General features: G+C 44.1%; 4 non-coding genes across 4 annotated transcripts; all 4 read left to right on the top strand.

Moving 5' to 3' along the window:
• Window positions 1–5486: 5486 nt before the first annotated feature.
• trnas-gcu (transfer RNA serine (anticodon GCU)) lies at window positions 5487–5568 on the top strand. Its single transcript has one exon. It is a non-coding gene; the product is annotated as a tRNA-Ser (tRNA).
• Window positions 5569–19644: 14076 nt separating this feature from the next.
• Window positions 19645–19735, top strand: trnay-gua (transfer RNA tyrosine (anticodon GUA)). The gene is given in 2 exon segments: window positions 19645–19681; window positions 19700–19735. It is a non-coding gene; the product is annotated as a tRNA-Tyr (tRNA).
• Window positions 19736–20772: 1037 nt separating this feature from the next.
• Window positions 20773–20844, top strand: trnaq-cug (transfer RNA glutamine (anticodon CUG)). The gene has a single exon. It is a non-coding gene; the product is annotated as a tRNA-Gln (tRNA).
• Window positions 20845–24836: 3992 nt separating this feature from the next.
• On the top strand, window positions 24837–24919 carry trnal-cag (transfer RNA leucine (anticodon CAG)). Its single transcript has one exon. It is a non-coding gene; the product is annotated as a tRNA-Leu (tRNA).
• Window positions 24920–26317: the final 1398 nt, after the last annotated feature.

Below are 26317 nucleotides of genomic sequence, written 5' to 3'. Positions count from 1 at the left end.
TCTCACCAGTGATGCTGTTGCAGATGTCCAATTGAAAAGTTTAATTGACCAGGTATAGGATCTATGTGATGGAAGTATTGGATTGATCCTTTCTTCACTTTTAGGTTGCGATGTCAACTGAAGATTCAATCAGGGACTTAACTGCTGAAATCTTAAACTGTGGATACACTGGTGTGATCTCCATTCAAAATAAGGATTCCATTGTTCGGTATGTTCTAATGTGCGTTTGTTTATGAACGCACTGGTGTAGGTTAATAGGGTACATGAGTAAGATTGTGTACTCTCTACTGTTTTAGTGCCATCGTACTTCACGCGGTGCTGAGGTTGCAGCCTATGATGGAACAACTACAAGAAGGCTTGAAGCTGTACAACCTTCTTTCACTGATGAGACAGTACCCAGATATCTGCCAGCCCCTGTTTGTTCCCATGGAAGACAGAAAAGTAAAGACAACATGAGTTACTATAATTATGAACAAGAAAAACTTTCTAGAAATGTATAAACTTAAAAAGCTGATACCTGTATTTTCTCCCGTCCTAGGTCAGTGCTGAGTTTGTCTTGGCTTCCATTCAGCACAACTGAGTGAGAAAGATTCTACTAAGCATCAGATGGAGCTGGAGATTATTACTTTTTGCAAGACTTCCTGTATGAGGCTGAAGGTATTCTTATAGTTCAATTTGTTATATAGGCATCTTTTACAATCAAAATGCTTTACAGGAAGTAAGGACAGTGGTAAGGAAAAACTCCCTTTTAACAGGAAGAAACCTTGAGCACAACCTGGCTCACAAGGGAGATCTGCCCTCCTTTGTTTATATTAAACAACCACTTAGATGTAAATAAAAAAACACATTGTAATGTAACACTTATTTCATATTTACTCCATAGATGGAGGACTGGCTCATCAAGATGACATTGATGGCCAACCTGTCTTCACACCTGCTAAGTTTTTACAGTGGATCACAGGGCAAGGTCATGTTCCGCTTCCATCAGAGAAGAAGGATTCGCACTTATTGTAAAGTTTAAATCATGACTGTGAGGCAGATTATGGAAGGCACAACGTCTGCTACCCGGTTGTGTCTGCATGTTTGAAAAGTGTAGTGTTTCCTGTGAAACACATGAAGTGTTATTCCGACTTCAAAAAGCTTCTCATTGAGGCTTTTTATTTGGGCCAGGAATTTGCCAATGTATAATGTAACTGAATTTGTCTTTCAAAGGATAAACTACAACCTTATGTTAATTTTTCCTCAGATGTTCATTTCAATGTTGTGCAACAGTTCTGATTAAAATAGGCATGCATGTCTAATCCCGTTGCAATATGTCCAAATAGGGACACTAACACAAATTACAGGTTTGTTGAGTTTTATTCAGTAACAGAGTATCTTACATATAAATATACATCATGGTGTAGTTTTAGTATCAACTGTAACATTACAAGTAATGTAATTGTAATTGTCACAACAAGTACAATAAGTGGTTGTGATAACAAAAGATTGATTGAGACATGGTGCATTCAGGGACACATCTCACGGACCACAGATCAGATGTTACTGTTGCTCATGAGAAGTTTAATTATGACTGCAGTGCAGCTTTTTAGCATTACAATGTCTGCTAACCTATTGTGTCAGTTTTATTGCATTCAGGAAGTGTTCTATTATTGTGAACACTTGAAAATCACTATCATATATCTATATCACAATATCACATTTACTTGCCTAAGACACATGTTAAGCACATAGTGTCAGGACATCAAAATAAACGTCTCGGCTGTTAGAGTGTGATGGTCTTGAACATCAATACTTGCCCTAAGGCCTGCCATATCCTGCTCACTGAGTGGACATTCAACAGGTGGAAGAATCACTCCAGTACTTTCAGCTTCCAGATCACGGCCAACTTGAAGTCGACAAAGGCATCCTCCATTTCCTAGATGAAGTTACGTAAACAGATTTCAAAAATTGAAACAAATATTATAATTGTTTAAAAGAAAACTACCTCTGACAGGTCTGGAGAGTCGACAGGATTCTGGAGGAGTCCTAGAGTCCAGAGTTGTTGTGGGGATAGATTTGTTCTGTTCTGAGAGGGTGATTGTCCAAACCCACCCTGAAGACATCAGATCCCTCTGCAGACGTGGAGAAATGTATGCTGGGCACAGAACAGGTGGATGCTGTCTGAAGGAGCTAGAATGCCTTCGTACTCGAGACTGTGAAGAATCTCATAGTACACATTGTAACAGCCATCCAAACGCTCTCCACAAACGCTCTATTCTGTCAAATGAAAACAACAAATTACCCTGAAATATTTTTTTTTTTAGATACTAATAAATATTTTGTATACTTCCACAAAGTATGACTGTGGTGAAAAGCAACTTCTGATGTTATCAATTACAATACATTACATTTATTAAATTTACAAAATATACCTTTGATTGTGAACACTCTTTCCTGACAGGAAGCTTCCTCTTCCGCAGCCCCTGACAGTGAACATGCATTGTGCAATGCCTACATTCTCTACTCCTTGGTCACCTCTTACTCTAAACAAAATGTATGCCACACAAATACATTAAGACACATTTTACATGAGTTGCTCATTTACATTATTAAATGTAAGAAACTAAAATTGAAGTGATTGAATATTTCTAACATCAAACTGGCTTTAGAAAGAAAATGAAGTATAGGATTTGTTTTAGTTGGTGCTAGCTGTAAAAAGGTCAAGAACCATTAAAAAGCTTTACTATATACCCGTACTAGAATTACAGAGTAATGCAGTAGTTCTCCAGTCACTTGCAATTGTGGTCTTACCTTAATGGAAAGCCATACTTTGCACTGCCTTCCAAGAAGAAATCAGGGCACTTGATGCTTTATTGTTGGTTGCTGCACCCAGGTACATAATTCTGGAGACAGCATCAAATTCATAAAACAATTCACTGTCCTAATAATATGCAGAGGGCTAATAAATACACTTCCCTGGATATTAATCCTGGGTCCATACATTTTACATACAAGGGGGGGGGGGATTTCATTTTTTTTTTTTAACTTCCCACTCCTTTTTGAGCAGACAATAGATATATATATATATATATATATATATATGTGTGTGTGTGTGTGTGTGTGTGAATTCTACAGTACAGTATATGTGTTTCTGTTTATATTTATGCACATATTAAATATTGTAAAAAAAAAATTTATGTGCTTGTGTACAGTAGTGGTTAAAAAATACCTTTCGCGAGAAGCCATCAACTCCTCCAAAGATAACCAGACCATATCTAATGGGAAATTTAAAAAATCAAAACATGCATGTAAAAATCAGTTTTGAAGTATCTGGCTCCATTCATTTGGTGTTATCAAACAAAGGTATTACAAATATGAGGTAGAACTAATCATCCTTGCAAATGTACTGTATACATCTAAACATCATATAAACATAAACGTATTATAATAAATGTATTGCCCACCTGATGAGTTTATGGTTTGTGTCGACATGTATCAAGTGCAGAGGACCTTGAACAGAATATGCCCTTCTTGCAACACATCCCATCCCTGTCATTCTTGAAAAAACACCAACACTGTCCACACGATGCATGGATGATGACACTCTGTTCCACTGGACACGGTGGCCCATGCCATGCAGGATTCCTTTCATCAGTCTGTATCCTACGTGTGGTGTCCTGGCTTTCACTGATCTCAGCAAATTATCTAGTTGATCATCGGTTACATTACTGTACATCTGCATTATGGAAAGGCCATTCTCTTGCATCCGCCGTTTCACAGTACTCGCAGATATTCCCAGATGCGCAATGCGTGACACTGGTAGTGACATTTCTATCAAAGTTTCAAGTTGATGGGGGGACACATCATATTTTGGCCGGCCACTTTCTCCATGACACATTTCAACCTGACAAGAGGTCAGAATACAGTTGTGCTCCACATTGACATGTGTTGACAGCTCAGTCAAAGCTTGGAGGACATCCTGTGGAATCTCAACCTGTTGAGATAATGCCCTTAAAAAGGCATCTCCTGGTTGATGATAAACTGCAAATAACCTACATCCAGGGGCAGTCTTTGCATGGCCTGGGTCACTCTGGTGAGTAATCTCTGAAGAAACTCAATTTTTAGTTGCTCCTAAAGAAACACAACATCACTTTTATGGTAAGGCTAACATGAATTACACACAATTGTTTTTATTCCTCCATCCATTATCTAATAACCTGCTTCGTCCTGCAGTTATACGGGTGAGAGGCGGGGTACAACCTGGACAGGTCACCCGTCCATTGCAGGGCAACACACAGACAAACCAGTTATCGAAGGGAAGCTTAAAAATTAGCTATTAGCGCAAGACAGTTTAAGCTAGCAACATGCGTCATTATCATCCTGTGCAGAATAAAAGCGTCTTTCCTTTGTTCATGTTACATAAATGACAGGTCTGTTTATTGCTGAGGTCGAACTCAGAAAGACTCATTAGATAGAAAAGAAATAGTAACAATTCTTACCTGCATTGATGTCTGTGGCCCTGGTGGAGCGGAGGCCATGATTGCCGAGTCCCGCTTGCTGTCGCTGTGTTCACTGCGCCATGAGTACTTCGGGCACGCGATCACTGACAGATTTGTCAACTGTAAACTGTAGATTATTCCATAATGTGTTGACTCAATATAGTGATTGTTACCATGTCTGCTTTGAAGCATCTTATACTTTGACTGGTGTCAATGTTTTGCAGCAGGTCATCAATATGAAAGATAGCGCGTGTTGAGGTAACTCTTTGAAATGTCCAATGTCCCCTGAAGGCACCGTGGCTGAGCAAAGCCCTTAAAGCCCTTCATTGTCCTGCTGTCACTCAGCAGGCCACACCCATGTCCCACCCCAAGCAAAATCGGGGTCAAAACCTCAAAGGTGAAAAAAGCAGAGGCGAAAGTGGAAAAAAGATTTGAACCTGAAGAAACAAGATGTGAAACTGTAAAAAATTAAGATTTGAATCTGAAAACAAAAAATCTGAAACTGAAAAAATAAAATGGTAAATATGAAATAATTATTGACATGAAACCTGAAAATAAACTATTTATTCAAAAGAATTTCAAAGTTGATTCAAAAAAAATTTTGAACAGAAAAAAATCAACATCAAAACATAAATTTTCAGTTTCAAGTTTTAGTGTTTGAATGAAATTTATTTTTTCAGGTGAACAAAACTTATGACCCCAATTTGGCTCCATACACTAGGGCCCTAATTACTCTCCCTTCTTATGATCCTTCCATCTCTGTCAAATGCTCGGCTGTGTTCAACCAGTTTGAGCATGTCAGCCTGCCCTTTCTGAGAGACATTCAATGTTTGTCAAAGTTTGTCTTCAAACAAGATGCTTATGTTTAAGGCAAAAGTTGCGACAGAAACAAGTTCTCCTTCAAAGACTGAGGAGGAAAGTTCATGACAGTCAGCGCTTCTATGACCTTGTTCAAGTTTTGCAGCGTGTTTTCGCTCGAAGCTGTGAAGACATAGTGATCTAACAGACGAGGTGGCCGAGTGGTTAAGGCGATGGACTGCTAATCCATTGTGCTCTGCACGCGTGGGTTCGAATCCCATCCTCGTCGTGTTGTGTTTTAAGTTCAACAGTAAAAACTATGGACAGAGTCCGCCAAAACTCAAAATACGGACAAAGAGGGGTAGCACTAGCTGAGTTTAGGGGAGAAACTCGTGCTGTGATATGGCAACCGTCTGTCGCTCAAGTGCCAACTCTCATAATTATGCGTAATTTTAAGTCTGAATACAATCCCACAGCAGCTCATCAACAAACTGAACCAGCTGGGGCTAACTACTTGCTGTGCAACTGGCTGCTGGACTTCCTCACCGGGAGACCTCAGACAGTGCGGGTCGGCAGAAACACATCCAGCACCATCACAATGAACACCGGGGCTCCCCAAGGATGTGTGCTGAGCCCCCTCCTCTTCACTCTGCTGGCCCATGACTGCACGCCAACACACAACTCCAACATCTTTGTGAAGTTTGTGGACGACACAACTGTGGTGGGTCTCATCTCCAGTGGAGATGAAACAAACTACAGGAATGAGATGCACCTTCTGGTCGAGTGGTGCAGAGACCACAACCTCTCCCTGAATGTGAGAAGACAAAGGTTGTGGACTACAGGAGAGCACACAGTCAGCACACCCCTCTGACCATCGACGGTGCTGCTGTGGAGCAGGTGAGCAGCACCAAGTTCCTGGGTGTGCACATCACTGAGGACCTCTCCTGGACTAACAACACTGCATCCCTGACCAAGAAGGAACAGCAGCGCCTCTACTTCCTCCGCAAGCTTAAAAGAGCCAGAGCCCCTCCCTCCATCCTGTGCACCTTCTACAGAGGGCCTGGTGAGAGCATCCTGTCCAGCTGCATCACTGTGTGGTACGGAGCCTGCACCGCCACCTGCAGGAAGACGCTTCATCGCATAGTGAGAGCAGCTGAGAGGATCATCAGCGTCCCTCTCCCCTCCCTCCAAGACCTCTACAACAGCCGTCTCACCCGAAAGGCCCTCCGCATCACAGGAGACCCCACCCACCCTTCACACCGCTTCTTTAGTCTGCTGCCATCAGGAAAGAGACTGCGCAGCCTCCGGCCAGGACCAGCAGACTGAGGGACAGCTCAGTCAAACTGGGGTGTTCCTCTCTTTCATTCTCTTCATCTTCTGTGACATCAGAAAGATGAAGAGACCAAAAATGGCCTCAGCTATGAAGAGCTAACTAACTAACAAGCTGGAAACTCTGCTCTGACACTCAGTGCCACTTACTGTCACGCAAAGGTACTCACTGACACTCACAGGCACTCACAGGAACTCGCTAAATATCACTGAAACTCACCAAGTTTCATCAACCAACTACTACCTCCACAAAAGTCGACGCCCACCCACGTTAGCTAGCGTTGGCGTCATCGCTCTGTTTGTGTCATCACAGGGCAGCTTTCCAACTAGAAATGAACTGAACTGGCTTTCCATACAACACTGTCATGAGGTCCACATTGTCCTGTAATGGAATCCAGAGTCTGAGAGTGTATGACTGGCAACAAATAACAATTTCACTTTGTAGATTAAAGCAACATGTGCTGACACCAGAATCAGTCCTGTCAGCTGATATGAACAGGACTTCCTCCTCCTCCTCCTCAGGTTCAGACAATATGAAGAAGTCCTCTATAAAAACACATAAATTCATTAAGTATGTATTCTTTATGTGTATAGGACCACTGTCCCCTATGGACTAGCAGAAGTGAGCATATGAGGAACTGGAACCGCTTCTTCATCTGAACCATGGGGATGCCAATTTATAACACCTGAACCCCCCTCCACTGTCTGCACACACAGGAAGTTCACCCTTAATCAATGCTCTCTGTTTCAGTTAACCTGTCTGAATTAGTCTCTGAAACAACATGTAGAGCCCGTATGGCGCCTCCGGCCGCCCGTGTGTCGAGCAAGCCTCCTCCTACAGCCAATCGCGAGGCCGAGTGCTACCACGAATTTACCACGAATTGACCAATGACAGAGTCGCCCTCTACCACGATTTGCTAGCCCCACCTCCGCCGACAGCCAATCACGAGGCCGAGTGCTACCACGAATTGACCATGAATCGACCAATGACAGAGCTGTCCTCTTTTTTTTGCCAGCAGCCCCGCCTACATCCGTGGCAACGAGTGGCCAATCTCAGCTCGGACCGCTGCTGGAGGCGGAGAATGACCCGGTCACTGCGCTGTTGCTATGGTCAACGTCATTCCATTTTCCGAGCTACATCGCTGTTGGACGGCTATCCACAGGATAATTTACTCCGCTAACTGTCTGCAATTTTAATTTCTGCCGGCGAGTACGACTGTTTGTATTGTTTGAGTGTTTGTATTGTATTTTAATGTTGGTATTTGATTGTAAAGTGTTATGTTTGTGTAGTAACATAAATAACCTAGCCTACATAGCGGCTGCTCTTTACCGGCCGGTTAAGTTCAGATTCAGAATCAGAATTCCTTTGTTTATCCCCGAGGGGAAATTCTTTTTTGTTACAGACAATAGAAATTAAAGATAAATTGAGTAAGTGAAAGTATGAAATTCAAATATATAAAATATCTAAATACCTGGATAGCATTTACATCCCTGAGTTGTATCTAAAAGTTATTAGCCGAGGGTGCCGAGCAACTTAGCCAACTCCGGCTAAGTTGCTCGGCTAATAACTTCACGTCGTGTCACGTGGTTCAAGCCTAGTGCTATTTTTAACTTTAGTAACCGTTACATTTAATGGGCTTTTATTACTATGGCATAGTATTACTATGTCATAGCATCACGCTGTTTTCAATAGCCTATGATAATATATTTGTTATAAACACTTATAATTTACAGTTGTTTAAACAACAAACAATAAGCTATTATGTTACATTAGGCTAATGGTCTGATAGTTGCTTAGTTAAACATTATGCTTGGCCTCCTTGTTCTTGTTCTTCTCTAATTGTTGTTCTTTTATGACTTTTTACTGGCAGACATGGACCCTGTCTTCAGGAAGAGACCCGATGGGACCATAATCCTAAATGACTCCCATGATGCTGGCCGGGTGAAGAGCAGGGCCCAGCCATGGTCTCATCCTCTTTCACCAGAGGAGGTGCTGGAGTCGGCCAGACAGGCTGCAGTTGCACAAGGCCTCAACCCAGACAACAAGGTGTGTGCTGGGTCTACATAAGCTGCAGGTCGGAATGTTTAGGGGGCAGACATTCAATGGGTGCTGGAAAATGCTCTGGGGTATGGTGGTTACCTGGTGGCCTCAATGATCAGGGAGAGTGAGAAGGGTGAGGTGAAGGACTCCATTAACAACAGGGCCAATAAGGAAGCCTTCCGCCGCTACATGGAGCTGTTTCCTGAGCGCCGGGAGGCTATCTCCATTAAGCTCCAACGGGCGAGCACCCACACATCTTCCTCCACCATTGCCAAGGCTACACCTACCATCAGTGTTGCCTCAGCCTCTGCAGTGCCAACCCCTGGTGGTGCTTCTGCCACGCCGTCCACCAGCCAGCCCCCTGCTTCTACTGCAACAACTGTAAGCCAGTCCCCACTCTCCACCAGCAGTGCCTCTGCTACACCACCCACCAGCCGAGCCCCTTCAACAGTGCGTGTGCCAGTCACATCACTGCATGCTTTGCTGGCGGGAAAGAACCTCACCCAAAGGAGCCTTGACATGTCTGTCAAAAGACTAGTCTTTCTTCTACCTCCAGGTTTTAGCCTAGTAAGTATGATGTAATTATAGTTGTGTGATCTCAATAATATCTGAGTACACAGTATATATATTTTTTTTACTTATTCATTAATGTTTTCTCCAGCCATTCCAACGCGAGGCTCATCAGAGCTCATCCTCCCAGTCCCTGCACCAGCAGTGCCATGTGCCACGGAGCCACCATGTGACGTGGACGACAGGGACCTGGTCATGGCAGCAGAGCAAGTGGAGGAGTCAGTAGCAACACGTGAGTTCCAATTCAACAATAAATAGAAAGCATTCAGCAAATAAATAAACAAAGCAAAATTCTTACACTGCACATCTTGTATTCTGTTTAACAGAGAGCAGACTTTGTCTCCCTGCTGGCTGGATACCAGCCTTGCCAGTGCTAGGTTGTCCAGTTCTGGACAACCCGAGCTGGACTTCACCAGGGTGGACAGAATGTGGTGGTACCCACCACAGCCATCACTTGCTCCCACTGGCATTCCACCAATGGAGCAGTACTTTGGCCACCCACTGTTCTTGTGGATGCCAAGGAAGCTGTGGCGCATGAAGATACTCTGCCCTCATAAAGACTGTGGGAAGGAGGAACTAACATCAGCTGGACTGCATCAAAGGGTACGCCAGGTTGTTGGTGTCAGTGGCACATATTTCATGGTGGCGGAGTATCTTTCATGTAAGGGGTGCAAGCGGAAAGTCATAAGCTGGGCGAGCAACATCATCCACCAGTTGGACATCGGCCATCGCATGCAGTTCCCCTGTTTGCTCACAGCCAAGCTGGGATGTGATATGCACGTTATGCGGCAGAGAGGCCTGGGGAACAGCAGCAGCCAGGTCCAGAGACAGCTGGAAGAGCAGCATGTTGAGGTCTGGCTGCAGAAGCAGCTCCAGTTACTGACAGACTGCAGTGGAGTTGCTAGAGCCGTATCTGCAGGGCTTGTTGCTCCAGTGGCCATTGGGAACATGCCAGCAATGATACCTGTGCCAAAACATCGATGGCTAATGCAGGTATAGTGTCAGGATGTGCTTGGCAGGTTAGAGGAGATCAAGGCATCCATCACCTCGCTTTTTGGCAGAGTCTTAAAGATGGACTCCACTAAGAAAATTGTCAAGAAGCTGGCAGGTGAAAGTCGCTCCACAGCATCATGGGCCACCAACATTGGCAATGAGCATGGCCAGGTCATCATGTCTGTGCTGACAGCCAGAGAGGGCTATGGCCTCGGCAAAATGATTGGTGGCCTAATCTGCCGCTTCCAGGATGCAGGAGTACCACCTCCTGAGGTGCTGTATGTGGACCGGGACTGCTGTGGGTCCACACATCTTCACAGCATGTTTAGACCATGGGGCTGCATGCAGATACGACTCGATGTGTGGCACTTCATGCGGAGGATTGCCGTGGGATGCACCACAGACTCACACTCCCTTTATGCTGGCTTCATGAACCAGCTGAGCCAGTGTATTTTCATCTGGGATGAGGATGATGTGCGTGCCCTGAGGGAGGCCAAGTGCGCTGAGCTGGCAGCAAGACACCTACACCCCTCCACCACTGCTGCTGTCATGCGGCACATCTCCAGAGCAGAGATGGCGCTGCACTGCAGACGGGCCACCAGGAGTAGCACTGAGATAGAGGCACTCATCACCCAGCTCTTGGTGGCCTATGATGGGGACAGGGGGTGCAACACCCTTGATGTGCCCCTCCTCTACAGCGAGCGGATGGTGGAGATCTGGAAGGTGCAGAAAAAACCTCCGTTGCCTCCAGGACCCCCCTGGCGTGCAGCTGTACATGCAGACAGGGACCCTGCAGAAGGGGGGGCACACACTGCCAACATACAGATGCACCAGGGGATCAACATCTCTGGAGAGCTTTCATCTCCACATGAATAGATTCATCCCAGGTGAAACTTCTTCCCAACTTTTGCACAGCTAAAATGTAGTTTGGTGTAGAGAATTAAGCACAATTTAATAACAGAGATATATTTTCTCTTTAGGAACTCTGGCCGGTGCCAACTTTTTCCAGGCCTATCTGGTGGATGGACTTGCCAGGTGGAATGAGGACAGAGGCAGGGCAGCTGAAGGAAGAGTGGAGCCCCATTCTTACAGTGGCCTTCTCCGGCATGCAGTCAACCAGCTTGCAGAGAACGTCATGGGACTGAAGCTGGTGAACTACACACCACCAAGAAAATATACTGGTACAGTTTCTTAATGTCTGAAAAAGCTCGTCTGTATTATTAAGTTTATTGCATCTGTTTATGACATATAATTTGATGTGTTTGTGTATGTTTGTGTGTTTCAGGAGAGCTTATTGGGGTGGAATATTTGTATGACCAGACAGGCACTGCACTAGAGGACTGCAAGCACACATTGGCTGCCATGGAGACAGACACTGTGACTGTGGCTGATGATGAGGGCTATGTTGAGCAGGCGCCAGAGGAGTTTGAGGACTTCACTGTACCCTTGCCGGAAGATCCTCTACTCACAGGTCCCACTGCCACAGCTTCTCCACTCACCACAGACGTGTCTCCAGCTCCTGTTCCTGCTCCTCCTGCTCCTGCTAGCTCGGGAGATTTGCTTACTGGGGCCTCTCCACTTGCCACAGACGTGTCTCCAGCTCCTGTTCCTGCTCCTCCTGCTCCTGCTAGCTCAGGAGATTCGCTTACTGGGGCCTCTCCACTTGCCACAGACGTGTCTCCAGCTCCTGTTCCTGCTGCTCCTGCTAGCTCAGGAGATTTGCTTACTGGGGCCTCTCCACTCACCACAGACGTGTCTCCAGCTCCTGTTCCTGCTCCTCCTGCTCCTGCTAGCTCAGGAGATTTGCTTACTGGGGCCTCTCCACTTGCCACAGACGCATCTGCTGCTGTGTCTGCATCTACAGTAAGTTTTCACCTTTTTGCAAACGATTTTGGCTAGAGCAGAACCTCCTACAACTAACGTAAGACCTCACACCACTGCAGGCTTTATAATTGCACATTAGACATCTGTGTACTGCAACATTTGGTCATTACTTTTTCAAAATAACATGTAAAAATGTAGTTAAATAACATAGGAATGTTATTAAGTTTAGAATTTGATTAATTTTAACAATATACATTCACAATCAGTGGAAAAATACATGAAATATTAGAAAGCTGTTACAAGAATCAATCAGATATTTTGTTGAAGTTTGTCAATGCATTTCATTCATTTAGGACACTGTTGCGCCAGACAACATCCCCGGCTATGCAGCAGTCCAGGAGTTGGCACGCTGCCTTGTGTCTCTGAAGGACCACAGCCTTGCCCTAACACAGGAGGAGGCACGACACATCATAGACCTCTGGCATGTGCTGTCAGACTTTGACAAGGCTAGAACTAAATACCCTCCTCGGCATCAGGATAGCCTTACCAAGGGTCGGTTTAGGGCCACAAAAAATTTGGTGGCACCAGGGGTGGAGTCCACCAAATGGTATGTTCAATTAATTTTTGTGTTTGTTTCTTTATTGACTTGTTTTGTTTAAAGCAGGTGTGACCCATTATTGCTAAGTTTTACACTGCCTTAAATTTCCAGGTCTTTTGTCGGGTCACATGCTCCGGCCCAGTGGCCAAACTGCAACCGGCTGGTGGAAGCCATCTTTATCCACCTCTGCATGACTATCACTGGCCGAAAAAAGAGTCCCACAGGCAGCCAGAGCCGATGGACTCAGATTATTCATGCATACAGCAACATACGCCAGTGTGTTATCAACGCCTGTGTGATGTCTGAGACCACCATCCAGCTGCCTGAGGTGAACACAGCAACACTGGCACAGTGGTGAGTAAATATGTGAAAATATGTGTACCATGTCAGTTTTGTTTGGCCTACACCCTTCTTTAAAACTCTGCCCTTTTGTTGTTGTTTTGTTGTTCCAGGTACAACAAGCGGAGCCGATCTCAGGAGACCGAGGTGCTTCAGCAAGGCATTCAGTCTCCAAAATCTCCAATTGCAGGAGCGGTGCGGCAGCCATCCACACCTCAAAAAGAAGCTCTCCTAACCATGGCTGTGGGGGATAACCCACATATCTTTACCTTGCCAGCCAATACAGCAGGCATGGCCAAACTTAAAAGGCGGCTGTGTTTTGGTGAGTCAGGCCCCCCATCCTCCTATCTGCATCCTGTGGCCAACCAGGCATCCACTTCACTGCAGCGTCCAGAGGCCAGCGTGGCATCCACTTCGCTGCAGCGTCCAGAGGCCAGTGTGGCATCCACTTCGCTGCAGCGTCCAGAGGCCAGTGTGGCATCCACTTCGCTGCAGCATCCTGCCACCAACACATCTCTGCTGTATATGCCTGTGGTGTTTCAGCCCCCACATCTGCCAGGTCCCAGGTCCCATCAACAGCTGATCCTGCCAGCTGGCACATCTCAACCACTGGTGGAAGATGTGCCATATACAACACAGAGGAACAGGAAAAGGAGGCAGGAGAGGGAACAGGCAGGTGTACAACACAGGAAATACACAAAAAAAACTGTGGTGGTATGCAAAAGTTGCCAGAAAGACCGCCGGCTTCCAGGGCACCACCAATACTTTGGAAACTGGTACTGTGCAGACAGCAACAGAGCCATTGGCTGAATGGAGGGAGCACCTAGCAGCCAAAGGCTATGGAAAGAGAAACAAAGAGCAGGGTCTGCTCCTTGTTCCTCAGTGGAGAGCGAGGGAGGCGTCAGGGATGAGGAGCAGAGAGAAAGTGAGAAATAAAGAGAGAGAAAGTGCACTTTCATGTGTATATTGTTATTTTGTAAATAAACATTTTTGGTATAAATTTCTCCCTCTGTGTAATTAATTTCTATCTTTTTGAGGATAAATAATGTGTTTTTTTTAGATTTCTGTAGCACAGTTTGAAAAATCTTAAATTGCTGCTCCTGTTTTCAGGGTTTTGCTTGCTTGCCTAAATGTCTGTCGAATGGGAGATGATAACGAGCCGATAATGTTGGGAGGTAGCCATGTAAGGGCTCATAGCATGACAATGGATTGAACAATAGGTCTCCCAGACAGTATTGTTAGACCTCTAGAATGTGTGGATTCTTGAAAATGTGTGACTGCCTTTAAGAGTATCACAATTGAATGAGGCAAGCTTTCATTCAGAATTCAAGATTTACCATTTAATTCCATGAAATACTTTTTGTAGAAAGGTTCAAATGAAATGATAAAAACAACACAAACCTAATTTGCATTTTGGGGTTAATCAAGAGTCTAGCCATTGATGAGCCTTTTATTGTAGACAAGGTAGGTATACAAAAAAGGATGTTAAGAAAAATGCAGATTAACATATTACACCTTGTTATTAAGGATAAAATTATTTTATACAATCCATATTAGCTAAATAGCGAGCAGATTGCATTTATTCCACTCAATGCATGCATGTGCAATTGGACTATTACAGCAAATGACACGTGAAATTTGTCACATACAAACGGTGTGCATCACTCTCCTTTCGCTTTGTTTTTAATTATAACGTCACCTCGGTAAAATGTCATACAACGACCGATATGTTTCGCGTAATTTCAGTGCAAAATATTAACGCGCCTTGCGGGATTCGAACCAGGGCTCTCGGCACGATTTGTGGCATCAACGTCAACACATGGGCGCAAGCCTTGGCGCAGTAGGCAGCGCGTCAGTCTCATAATCTGAAGGTTGTGAGTTCAACCCTCACACGGGGCACAACTTTTAGAGACAGCATTGAATAAAGAGTACACACACTCACCATTTACAGGTACATAATATTAACCCTTTTGCACCACCCTCAATAGTTGACAAACGCCTGTCAAAGGCATACCCAAATTAAACTACAAGCTGTTTGTGAGCCCTTAGGAGTATGTGCAAAAGCTTGGTCTCATTGTGAAGGTAATACTCTGAAATTTTTATTTTAGCTGTGTGATACTGCAATTGCAAATGGTTAACAGTGAGAGAAGTCTAAACACAGAGAAATAAAAAGATTTTGTAGCTCGCCTAAATTTTTTTTGTAAAAAAAGGCTGCTTGACAACTGGAGCATGGTGATGTTGATTAGATGACAATATAGTGACACAGGCTGAAGTCTTACCTATTCCCAGTTAAAAGTAGATAGTAATTGGACAAGAAATGACCATTTGGGACAGGTTTTTCTGTAGGTATTCCCAGGCGCTCTCCAAAAAGTGCCATTTGGAGTCTCCAAATGGACACTTTGGCACCAAAGTGCATAACTCTGGAATGCTTCAACATACAGACATCAATGAGAGCTCTAATGAAAGGTGCCACTTAGAGGAACCTCATTCCATATTCAGATTCACTATTAGCATGATTGAAATAATGTTAGTGAAGCAAAAACCCATTGAATGCTCATTATTCTACTGAAACTGAAATTGTGCATCAAAAGAAAAGACTCAGAACAAGAGATATGGTCAAAAACAACACCTTTATCTAAACAAATACCCAAACTACTTACAGCAAACTGTTTACATGTTTACAATTCCACAGGTTTCACAGCCACATGTTGTTCTCAGTATGCCACTGTTACAGTCACGGGCTGCTACAAAGCACAGCTAGAAAGCTTGATGGGTGTCTTACTGTCACCAGAGATGTAGACTGGCTTGTGATGTTGTACACTGGGAGTAGGAGGCTGCTCTGGCTCTGGTGCTTGGCTCCCACTCTGTATCTGAATCAGTTTGCCTAAAATGCAAAAAATAAGGTTTTCATTCACAGAACAACTGTATCTGCATTCATTGTTCACCTCACAAATCATAGTAAAAGTGCACACCACACAGGTAAACAAAATAGAACAGTGTTTGCCTAAAATGCAAAAATATATATAAAACAAAATAACTATAGACATATGTAGTATGTATGTATATATCAGATATTCATTCACAGAACAACTGTATCTGTATTCATTGTTCACCTCACAAATCAGTCCTCCACAACTACTTGTAGAGGAATATTAAAAGCGCACACCTCCCCCATACACGTGTAAACAAAACAAAGGACACAACACTGTATTCACTAATTCTTCGAAATGTCTACATTCTGTTTATAAAACTGCAACATGTATAAAGTTACACTTACTTGTCAAGGACTATATCTCCTCCTTCAATGAACATATCTTCTTCCACCGAGTCAACACATAACACATAACTTTCTGCGTCCGACACGTCCTCGTCAGAAAAGTTGCTTTTCCTTATTGTAAACTCATCGATAACTTCTTCAATGGTGTAATTCTTCTTTTCTGTGTGTTTCGTCATCTCTCTGGTCGCTAGAAACACCAAAATATGCAGCTATACGCTCACTCTCACTGTTACGCACGTACGCACGGACAGCCGGCATCCATTGTTCATGTTTACGCTTAGGTGTGTAGCCCACCCTCCTTCCACAACCCCTTCATGTGGGACATCCCCGTGACGGAAATCTTATTGGCTATATGTCCATTGCATCAGATTCAGCGTCAAATATAATGGGCTGAAAATACAAGCGTAGGGGGGGGAGGTGCTTTACTCGATATAGTCGCTCATTGGATTCTTTTGGCTAGGGACAGGCCCTCGATCCTTTTGTATGGTCAAACGAGCTGTCAATCAATAGAGTAGGGAAGTGGCTTTCCAACGAGGTGTAGGTTGTCAACAAAGAGCACAAAATGGCTGCGCGCAGAGGGAGATATTGCAGTGAAACATGAACAGTCCCGTCCTCGGGCCACGTGTATACAAAAGGTTAAATAGTAGCATCGACAAGTTAATGTACAGAGGAAATGAAAAAAGCAGGTGTCTGTCAGTGCTTACTATACATCCGGTGGTTGCCTACCCATTGTGCATGTGTAGAACACAGACCTTAAGGGGCCCCACACTGAACAGACTGTGTGACAGAGGCTGGGGATCAATGCCACCATTGTGAACACAATACCAGGAAGTTTAAGGCCTTTTTTCATATACAGTGCCCATGTTAGTGCCAATATGTCTCGTATACGTGCTGGCTACTACTCTTTTCAGACTATGAGACTGACGCGCTGCCTACTGCGGCTGTGGTTGCTCACAAACAAGTGAAATATGGTCCTTTTTTTAACAAAGACATCTACATTGCAGTATGTTAGTGAGAATATCTCTCATATGCGCACTGACTACTGCACCAACAAAATTCTTAATTTAACCTTTAGGAGTATGTACACACCTTAAAACTGCTGTGAAAATATGATATGTTAATACGTAGAGAAGATTGAAGCAAGGCGTCTGGACTTGTAGAGTTTTCTTGAAGACGTTTCGCTGCTCATCCAAGCAGCTTCATCAGTTCTAACTGTTTGGTGGGGAAACATGGTTTATATGTGGTTGCAGACCTCAGTGGGTGGGTCTGGGTAAAACTCACAAACAATAGCACTAAATGTTTCCATGGCTGACTGGGCCAGGTGTGTCTAACGACTGGCTAATGACTGTGAGACTGCCGGAGGGGGACTGGTTGACAGCCCTTTGTTCTTGCTGTGAGTATGTGCAAACTTCCTGGGAATGGATGGCATCCCTGCATTGTATGTGGTAGAAAGATGATGTCTGAGGCCACCACCTCTGTTAAGGGAAGGTTTTTCCAGCTTAACATAGATGCTTCCTTGACTCCTCTTTCAAACCACCTTTCCTCTCTGTCTAAAATGTGAACATTGTTGTCCTCAAAGGAGTGTCCTTTCTCTTTGAGGTGGAGGTGAACAGCTGAGTCTTGTCCTGAGGAGGTGGCTCTCCTGTGCTGAGCCATACTTCTGTGGAGTGGTTGTTTAGTTTCTCCAATGTATAGATCAGAGCATTCCTCACTGCACTGGACTGCATATATCACATTGCTGAGTTTCTCCCTGGGAATCTTATCCATCGGGTGAACCAGTCTCTGTCTCAGTGTTGTCATCGGTCTGAAATGGACCGAAATGTCATGGTTGTTGAAGATCCTGCAGAGTTTCTCTGATACTCCTGACACCTATGGAATGGAGATGTTCTTTCTCCGCCGGTTGTTGTCCTCCGTCTTCTTGTTGTTGGGGGGTCTTGTTTTGTGGCTTTGATGAGTGCCCACTTGGGGTAGCCACAGGTTTGCAGGGCCTTCCTGATGTGGTGTTGCTCCTTCTTCTTCCCCTCTGAGCTGGTTGGTACAGTTTGTGCTCTGTGCTGCAGGGTCCTGATGACTCCCAGTTTGTGTTCCAATGGGTGGTGTGAATCAAACAACAGGTACTGGTCCGTGTGTGGGTTTCTTGTATACTTCCACATTGAGGCTCCTGTCCTCCTCAATATGTACTGTGCAGTCCAAGAAGGCCAGATTGTTCTCCCTGATGTCCTCCCGAGTGAACTTGATGTTGTTGTCCACTGCGTTGATGTGTTCTGTGAACCGTTCCACTTCATTGGTCACCCAGATGTCATCCACATATCTAAACCAGTGGGTGGGGGTGGTTTCAGAAAAGGAACTCAAGGCTCTTCTCTCCACTTCTTCCATGTAGAGGTTGGCCACAATAGGAGACACAGGTGATCCCATCGCACAGCCGTGCTTCTGTCTGTAAAAGTTCCCATTGTACTGGAAATAAGTGGTGGTCAGGCAGAGGTCCAGCAGGTCACAGATGTGGTCTGGCATGAGGTTGGTTCTTTCCTTGAGTGTGCTGTCTTGTGTGAGGCACGTCCTTACCGTCTCTGTGGCTTCTGATGTAGGGATGCAGGTGAACAGGGAGGTGACATCAAATGAGGCCATAGTGTCGTCTGGGTCCATTCGGATCTTCTCTACCTTGTTCACAAAGTCCTACCAGTGGTGTCAGGAGTTCAGCCAAGTGCTTAGCCATGTTGTATGTGACTGAGTTTGTGCTGCTGACGATGGGTCTGAGGGGGACTCCTTGTGAGTCTTGGGGAGTCCATACAGGCATGGATTGGCTTCCCCAGGAAGCATACAATGCAGTGATTCCATCCATTCCCAGGAAGTTTGCACATACTCACAGCAAGAACAAAGGGCTGTCAACCAGTCCCCCTCCGACAGTTTCATAGTCGTTAGCCAGTCGTTAGACACACCTGCCAGATCATCACAGGTAGTTATGGAAACATTTAGTGCTATTGTTTTTAAGTTTGACCCAGACCCACCCACTGAGGTCTGTAGCCACATATAAACCATGTTTCCCACCAAACAGTTAGAACTGATGAAGCTGCTTGGATGAGCAGCGAAACGTCTTCAAGAAAACTCTACAAGTCCAGACGCCTTTCCTCAAAGTATATATTCTATTCTATTCTATTCTATTCTATTCTATTCTATTCTATTCTATTCTAGTATGGTCAAGATGTAAAGTGGTCATACTACCACAAAGTCTTGAGCTGCATTCCAGGATGAGGAAAATCTGGTCTGATTTTTTTCACGTCTTTATGAACACACAAATCCAATCCACAATCCTGACTTTCAAATCAAGCACAGATGACCTGTGTTTGAGTCAACTATGAACACTCGGCTGTGCTCAGGCATTTCTTTCTCATCCCACCCTTCGATAGCTCAGTTGGTAGAGCGGAGGACTGTAGTGAGACAATAAAACTGAAATCCTTAGGTCGCTGGTTCAAATCCGGCTCGAAGGAGAGACTTTTAACCCTCGAGAGTTTCATCATAATGTCACATCATTTTTTCACCGATTTTTTTGGCTAAAGGGCCGGTGTGACATATATGTCACAATGATTTTTATCTGATTTGATTTTTTATCTGAAGTGCATTTGTTCAATACATGTGTTTTCAACACGTTTATGTAATAAAGGATGTGTTATGTAGTCATTCCAAGCCTTGACTGGTCAAATCTTACCTTTAGCAAGTCGATAGAGCCTTTTTAAAATTTGCTAGCTCTGCGTCTGTAAACACAAATCACCTACAAACAAACCAGCCTGTTTCCTTAAAGAGCTTTTAATCTTAGTGAAACTGAGGGAAAATCGCTGCATATCAATTTACGATGAATGAATTCCTCGATAATTTGCATCCCTATTCTGACCTGGAAGATTGAGAAGATCGGACCAGTTGTATTTTGTTTTTTGGAATATTTGAATGCTTTTTTTGTGGAATACTTGATGTGGCCCAGCCTCACCCAGCCTCGACCCCCATCGCCCCCCCCAGGTAAGTTGAGTTTGAGACCCCTGCTGTAGATCTTTGTTTAAAAAATGTAGTAGTGCATGCTGTTGTTTACTGAAACTTGGCTAACGGTGCTAACACTGGACTCTAACGTTGCTCTAAATGGATTTCAGTTGGCGAGGACAGACAGGACAGTGGAGTGCGGTCAGAGGAAACAAGGGGGGCTGGTATTGTTTGTTAATGATAGATGGTGTAATCCTGGACACATCACTGTCAAAGAACAGATCTGCAGTAAGGACATTGAGCTGTTAGCCGTTAGCATGAGCGCTGATTGATTAATGATCTACTGTAGTGCTGTGTGAGTCATCAGAGGACACTTCTGTCTTCATTTGAAGCTGGTAGGTACAAACTGCACCACTGCTAGCAGGAGCTCCTTTGTTCTACACCTGGACATCAGCTCACTCATTTTAACAACTGACAGACTCCATTTCTGGAAAGACAGACCATCTGGACAAGACAGGTCTCTGGTTCTCTTCCAGTCAGGTTTACTCACAGAGGAGGTTCCATGGTGTAATGGTTAGCACTCTGGACTCTGAATCCAGTGATCTGAGTTCAAATCTCAGTGGAACCTTTTGTTTGAAGAGTTATCCTGGTGTCCTTTCTACACAGTTAAGCCTATGGAGAAGTCCACAGTCGGTTCATTGGTCCAGCTGTAGTCATTAATGGACTGAAGGCCATGAAGGAGGCTGTGGTGCTGAATCCTGCTGCTTGTGCTGGATGATCCAGTTATAACATGGAATCCTCTGCTGTCCATGCTGCTATGTCCTGCTAGTACTCATTATTCAGGAAACAAGAACAAGTATTAGGGAGTGCTCTCAAGTGCTCTCTAAGCAAAATAAAATAGCTTTGTTTCTATGGTGACCCCACAGGCTGCAAAAAACACCACTACAGGTGCTGGTCATATAATTAGAATATCATCAGAAGGTTGATTTATTTCAGTAATTCCATTCAAAAGTGAAAGCTGTATAATGCAAACATTCATTCCACACAGACTGAAATATTTCAAGTGTTTATTTCTTTTAATTTTGATGGTTATAACGGACAACCAATGAAAACCCACATTCAGTATCTCAGCTGGATGGATGAGGATGGATGGATAATGTAGTGGACTCCCACCCAGCAGATCAAGTCCCAGAGGTTACAGCATCATTTATTAGCTGAGTTTCCCCTCAGGGAAGCTGCTGTTTACAAGCTGTTTACAGAGAGAAGAGAAAACAACAGTCAGCATCATTGTCCATAAAACACATGACAATAACATGTGAGACAGAGAAGCTGTGTCTCATTTCAGGGTCTGCATCCTTCGGAGGACGCAGCCTACGCGGTCTCAGGAGGCCGCGTCCTCCTGAGGATCCTTCGGAGGATCCTCCACCGTTGGTAAATGGGACGGTCTGGCCTTCAAAGCACTTCCTGATTGTGGCGCGACGTCATAAATTTTGCCCCGGGAAAAACAAAAGCAGCGACAGCGACACAACACGGACACACAACAAGCGGGACAACAGTGTGGATTTAGACATTTGGAATTTTTTAATATATTTATTTGTTGGGAGGAAGAGGAGAGGCGGCTCCAGCGGCAGCAAAACCGGTGACGGCTCATTTTCTTCAGGCTGGGAGAGCGCAGTGGGGGGTGACGGTAAGCTGCTGTTTAACCATATTATTGATCATAATTAATATACCGGTTACTGAGCAAACGCTAGATATATAACCAGTAGATAGACAAATATGATTAAATGGAATTTATATTTATTCAATTGTAAGACTTGATACAGGGTCTGTTTGTAATTTTAATACTTTAAATAAATAGCTAAATGTGTAAGAACCCTGCAAATAACCCTGAAAGCACTGCTTTAATGTGTCATTAAGCATCAGGTCTGTCACTGCACCAGAGAATTACTGCTGGGTGGAGGAGAGTGGGGCTCCCTGCAGGACCAGCTGTCTGTCCTGGAGGAGGTGTACTGACCATCACACCTCTGGAGGGTGAGGATACATATTTTATAGCTTTTCATGTTTTAAGCTGCTTTGGAAGCCGCTCTGTGGAAGTTATTTTTTATTTTTGCCCTTTTTAAAAACATCTTTAGTAACATGGCAGCCGCCGATCGTCAGCTCTGCAAACCCTGATGGACGATGTGGTGGACAGAGGAGACAGACACCCCCCTCCCCCAGATGATGTCCCACTCACAGCCAGAGGACTCCAAGGTCTTCACCGTGGCATCATCCAGTCCAGCAGCACCAAGGACTCCTGCTCAGCCAAACATTTATATATATGTTCTTTGTGAATAGTATTTTCTGCTGATTTTTATAAATAATAAACTGTACATTTTCATAATGCCCACTGGTAAATAGTTAGAAATGTTCAAACTGTGTCTTTGTAAATATTGTACATAACACAACACACACACAATAAATGATTTACTGTGGTCACTGAGAAGTTGTTCAAAAGTTTACTTCAATTATAAATAGGTGAAAACACATATGTAACAAGGTTAGAAGAGTTTAAGAACACAGAGACAAGAACGATTTAATACACAATTTAATAAGTAACATTTAAATAACACAGAACATAAAATCACTGCTGTCCACCATCCTCTGTATGAGCTGAGGTCTGTCCGTTCTTTCTCTGCTCTCCCTCCCTCTCTCCCTCCCTCTCTCTCCCTCTCTCTCTCCCTCTCCCTCCCTCTCCAGCCTCATCTCCTCCGTTATCAATTGTCAGGTTTCTTCTGTTTCCCTCTCCTCCTCCTACAACAAAATGACAACAGGCAGAATGACCGTTTGATATAATAACGATAATATTGCTCCTCACGTGAACTATACTTTATACTATACTACAGTAAACACAAGAAACAACATTCAATCAAAGCGTTTAGTTTACAGCGCCTCGTATCAACAGGACGTCATGTTTGTAAATATGAAACTCATTTTTTTAATGCCGCTGTCACTGCTAGCATTTTAAAACTCTCGAACTACTGCTCTTTACTTACATTTAAATGTGAATTCGGCACTCCTGCCGGTGCCGCGCTCGCTTGGTCCGTCATTGTACTATTGGACAAAAAGTAGGCCCGCAAAGCATTGTGGGATATTAAGGCCACGAAGGATGGTAGCGATGCGTCCTCCAAATTCAGGCAAAAGGAGGACGCATTTGGAGGACGCATTTGAAGGACCCTTCGACTTTTGGCGAATTGGGACAGCCTTCGCGCAGCTTTGTGACGTAAGCGGCCTTAAAATGCGCACTCCGAAGGATGCAGACCCTGAAATGAGACACAGCTAGAGTTTATGATCAGTGCTCCCCCTGCTGGTTAGGACATATGATGACATTTTTAAATGTACCAGTCAAAAGTCACTCAGTGGTTTGTCTTTGTTTTTATGACTTTCTACATTGTAGGTTCATCCTGAAGACATCAGAGCTATGAAGGAACACATGTGGAATGATGTAGTGAACACAAAGTGTTAAACCAAGCAGAATATGTTTGATGTTTGACATTCTTCCAAGCAGCCAGCTTTTGCTTTGATAACAGCTTTGTACACTCTTTGCATTCTCTCAATCTGAACTGAACCACCAATGCTGTGCAATGCTGACATCTAGTGGTGGAATCTCAGGTTACAGAATCAGAAATTCCTTTTTTTATCCCCGAGGGGAAATTCTTGTTTGTTACAGACACATAGAAGAAAAGATAATTGAAATATGAAATAGAAATATATAATAAATATTGAAATACCTAGACAGCATTTAAATCCCTGAGTTGTATCTAAAGAACATATTTACTATTGTGTAAAACCTTTACACAGTAAAGAGCCTGACATGAATGTACCAGTATGAATGTACAGTGTCTGAGTGACTGTTACAGTTCAGAGTTCAGTAGTTTGATAGTAGTTTGACTTCCTGTCTTCTCACCTGCTCTGTGGTGAAGGTGATCGGTGGAGGTGGGGAACCAGTAATTCCCAGGTGATGACTGTCAGCCGAGGGGTCAGAGGACGAGGTGCGAGCAGGGCCATCTGGATGAGCTGTGGGGGAAGAGGGGCGGGTGACGTGGCTGGTCGTTGTCGCTCAGCTGCTGTAGAGTCATTAGCAGGGTTTCCCCGCGCAGGTTCGAATCCTGCCAACAACGGTTCTTTTCATCTCCAAGATCACTTCATCAGAACACAAGTCTGATGTGTTAACAACGAGCTCTATGAAAAAATTCATCTTGACCAGTCAGAGTGCTGCCATTTATATTGACTGTCTGAGGACCAAACCCTGGCACAGTCCATCTGACACTTCCAAAAACTATCATTTTAAAAACGCTGGACCGAGAGCAACTGGTGTGCAATGAGGAGGCAAAGGATAAAACGTCCCAGCACATTTCAAACCCAGTTTCACCCTGAGGCAGAGACTGCTTCACCTTAAGGACAAACACCTGGGAAAGGCAGATCTCAAGGTACTACAATAGTCAGAACGATTCATCATGTGGTGACCAGATGAAAAATCTCATCTCTGGCTGTCCACATCAGTGTCAGTGAAGATGTCAGATTGTTTATTAAGTGTTCATCCTTGAGCTTTTCCAAACTTGTTGTGGACAGCACACTTTTCATGTCAGGATGGCCGAGCGGTCCAAGGCGCTGCCTTCAGGTCACAGTCTCCACTGGAGGTGTGGGTTCAAATCCCACTCCTGACAGTTCTGTTTATTTCCTCTGGAGGGGAAATAAATAATCATTTAAATAATTTATCCTCTGGAGGGGAAATAAGTAATCATTTAAGACATTGACTGACTTAGATTCTAACCCAGACCACAGAAGCCAATTGGATGATTTCATCTGATATGATGAAACATTATACCAAACCTACAGGGGTTCTTACTGTTTTTTCTTGCCACTGTTGCCCTTAAGGAGGTTCAGTCTCTGGCTCTGATTGGATGACGTCACAGGCTGCTGTCAGGTTAGGGATTTAAGTCCGGAATTTTGTCTACCATTCTGGAATCCTGTCTACCATTCTGGCATGGATGGATGTCTATTCTGGTATGCTGCCGCTCGTTCCAGATTTCTGCCTTTCAATCTGGAATGCTTTTCATTCCAGAATGCTGTCTTGCTGACTTTTGTCCCGGAATGTTGCCTTCCATGTCGGAATGCTGACTTCCATGAAGTCACAGGCCGCTGTCGGGTTAGGGGTTTAATTCCGGAATTTTGTCTACCATTCCGGAATCCTGCCTATTATTCTGGAGTGGGTGGATGTCTATTATGGTATGCTGCCACTCATTCTAGATTTCTGCCTTTCATTTGGGAATACTTTTTTATTCTGGAATGCTTTTCATTCCAGAATGCTGTCTTGCTGACTTCTGTTACGGAATACTGACCTCTGTTCCAGAATACTGACTGTTATTCGGGAATTCTGCCTATCCTTCCGAAATACTGATGTCTATTCTGGTATGCTGCCACTTATTCTAGATTTCTGCCTTTCATTGCGGAATTTTGACTTTCATTCCGGAATGCTGTCTTTCATTCTGCAAATGTGCTCTTCATTCTGTTATGCCGATGTTTGTCCCGGAATGTTGCCTTCCATTCTGGAATGGTAACTTCCATTCCAGAATACTGGACCTCATCTCAAGGCATCACAATAGAATGATTCATGTGGTGCTTGTAGCCTGTCTACCCCAATGTGAACAATGACTGACACTTCTTCTTAAACTCAAGGTCCATTTATCTTAAGGCATGCACATTGTTTCACATAAAGATAATAAACTTTAAATAGAAGACAGAAAACTTACCAATAGTAGTTTCAAGCAGAGGCGGATGGCAGGTAGGACAGAGGCTGATCTCCTGCGCATGCTCTTGCTCTGCTAGTTGAACTCATTCGGTTTGAGAGGGCCACGGGAGTCAAAGCAAATATATATTTATGTTACATCTGCTAAACATATTTGGGTATTGTTGGAATGAATAACATTTTCATAAGACAAACAAAATAATAATGTTTCACCTCTAAGAGGGGCTTGAATCAGTTTTTAAACACAGAGCACGATCACGTGCCCTGGAGCCCCCTGCCATCCAGAAGTCGGCGAACAGTGTTGGGCTGGATGCCC

Source organism: Parambassis ranga, unplaced genomic scaffold (assembly GCF_900634625.1).
Source record: "Parambassis ranga unplaced genomic scaffold, fParRan2.1 scaffold_63_arrow_ctg1, whole genome shotgun sequence".
NCBI classification, from domain to species: Eukaryota; Metazoa; Chordata; class Actinopteri; family Ambassidae; genus Parambassis; species Parambassis ranga.
Note: the sequence above shows the minus strand (reverse complement) of the source record. Positions and strands in the feature narration are given on the sequence as shown.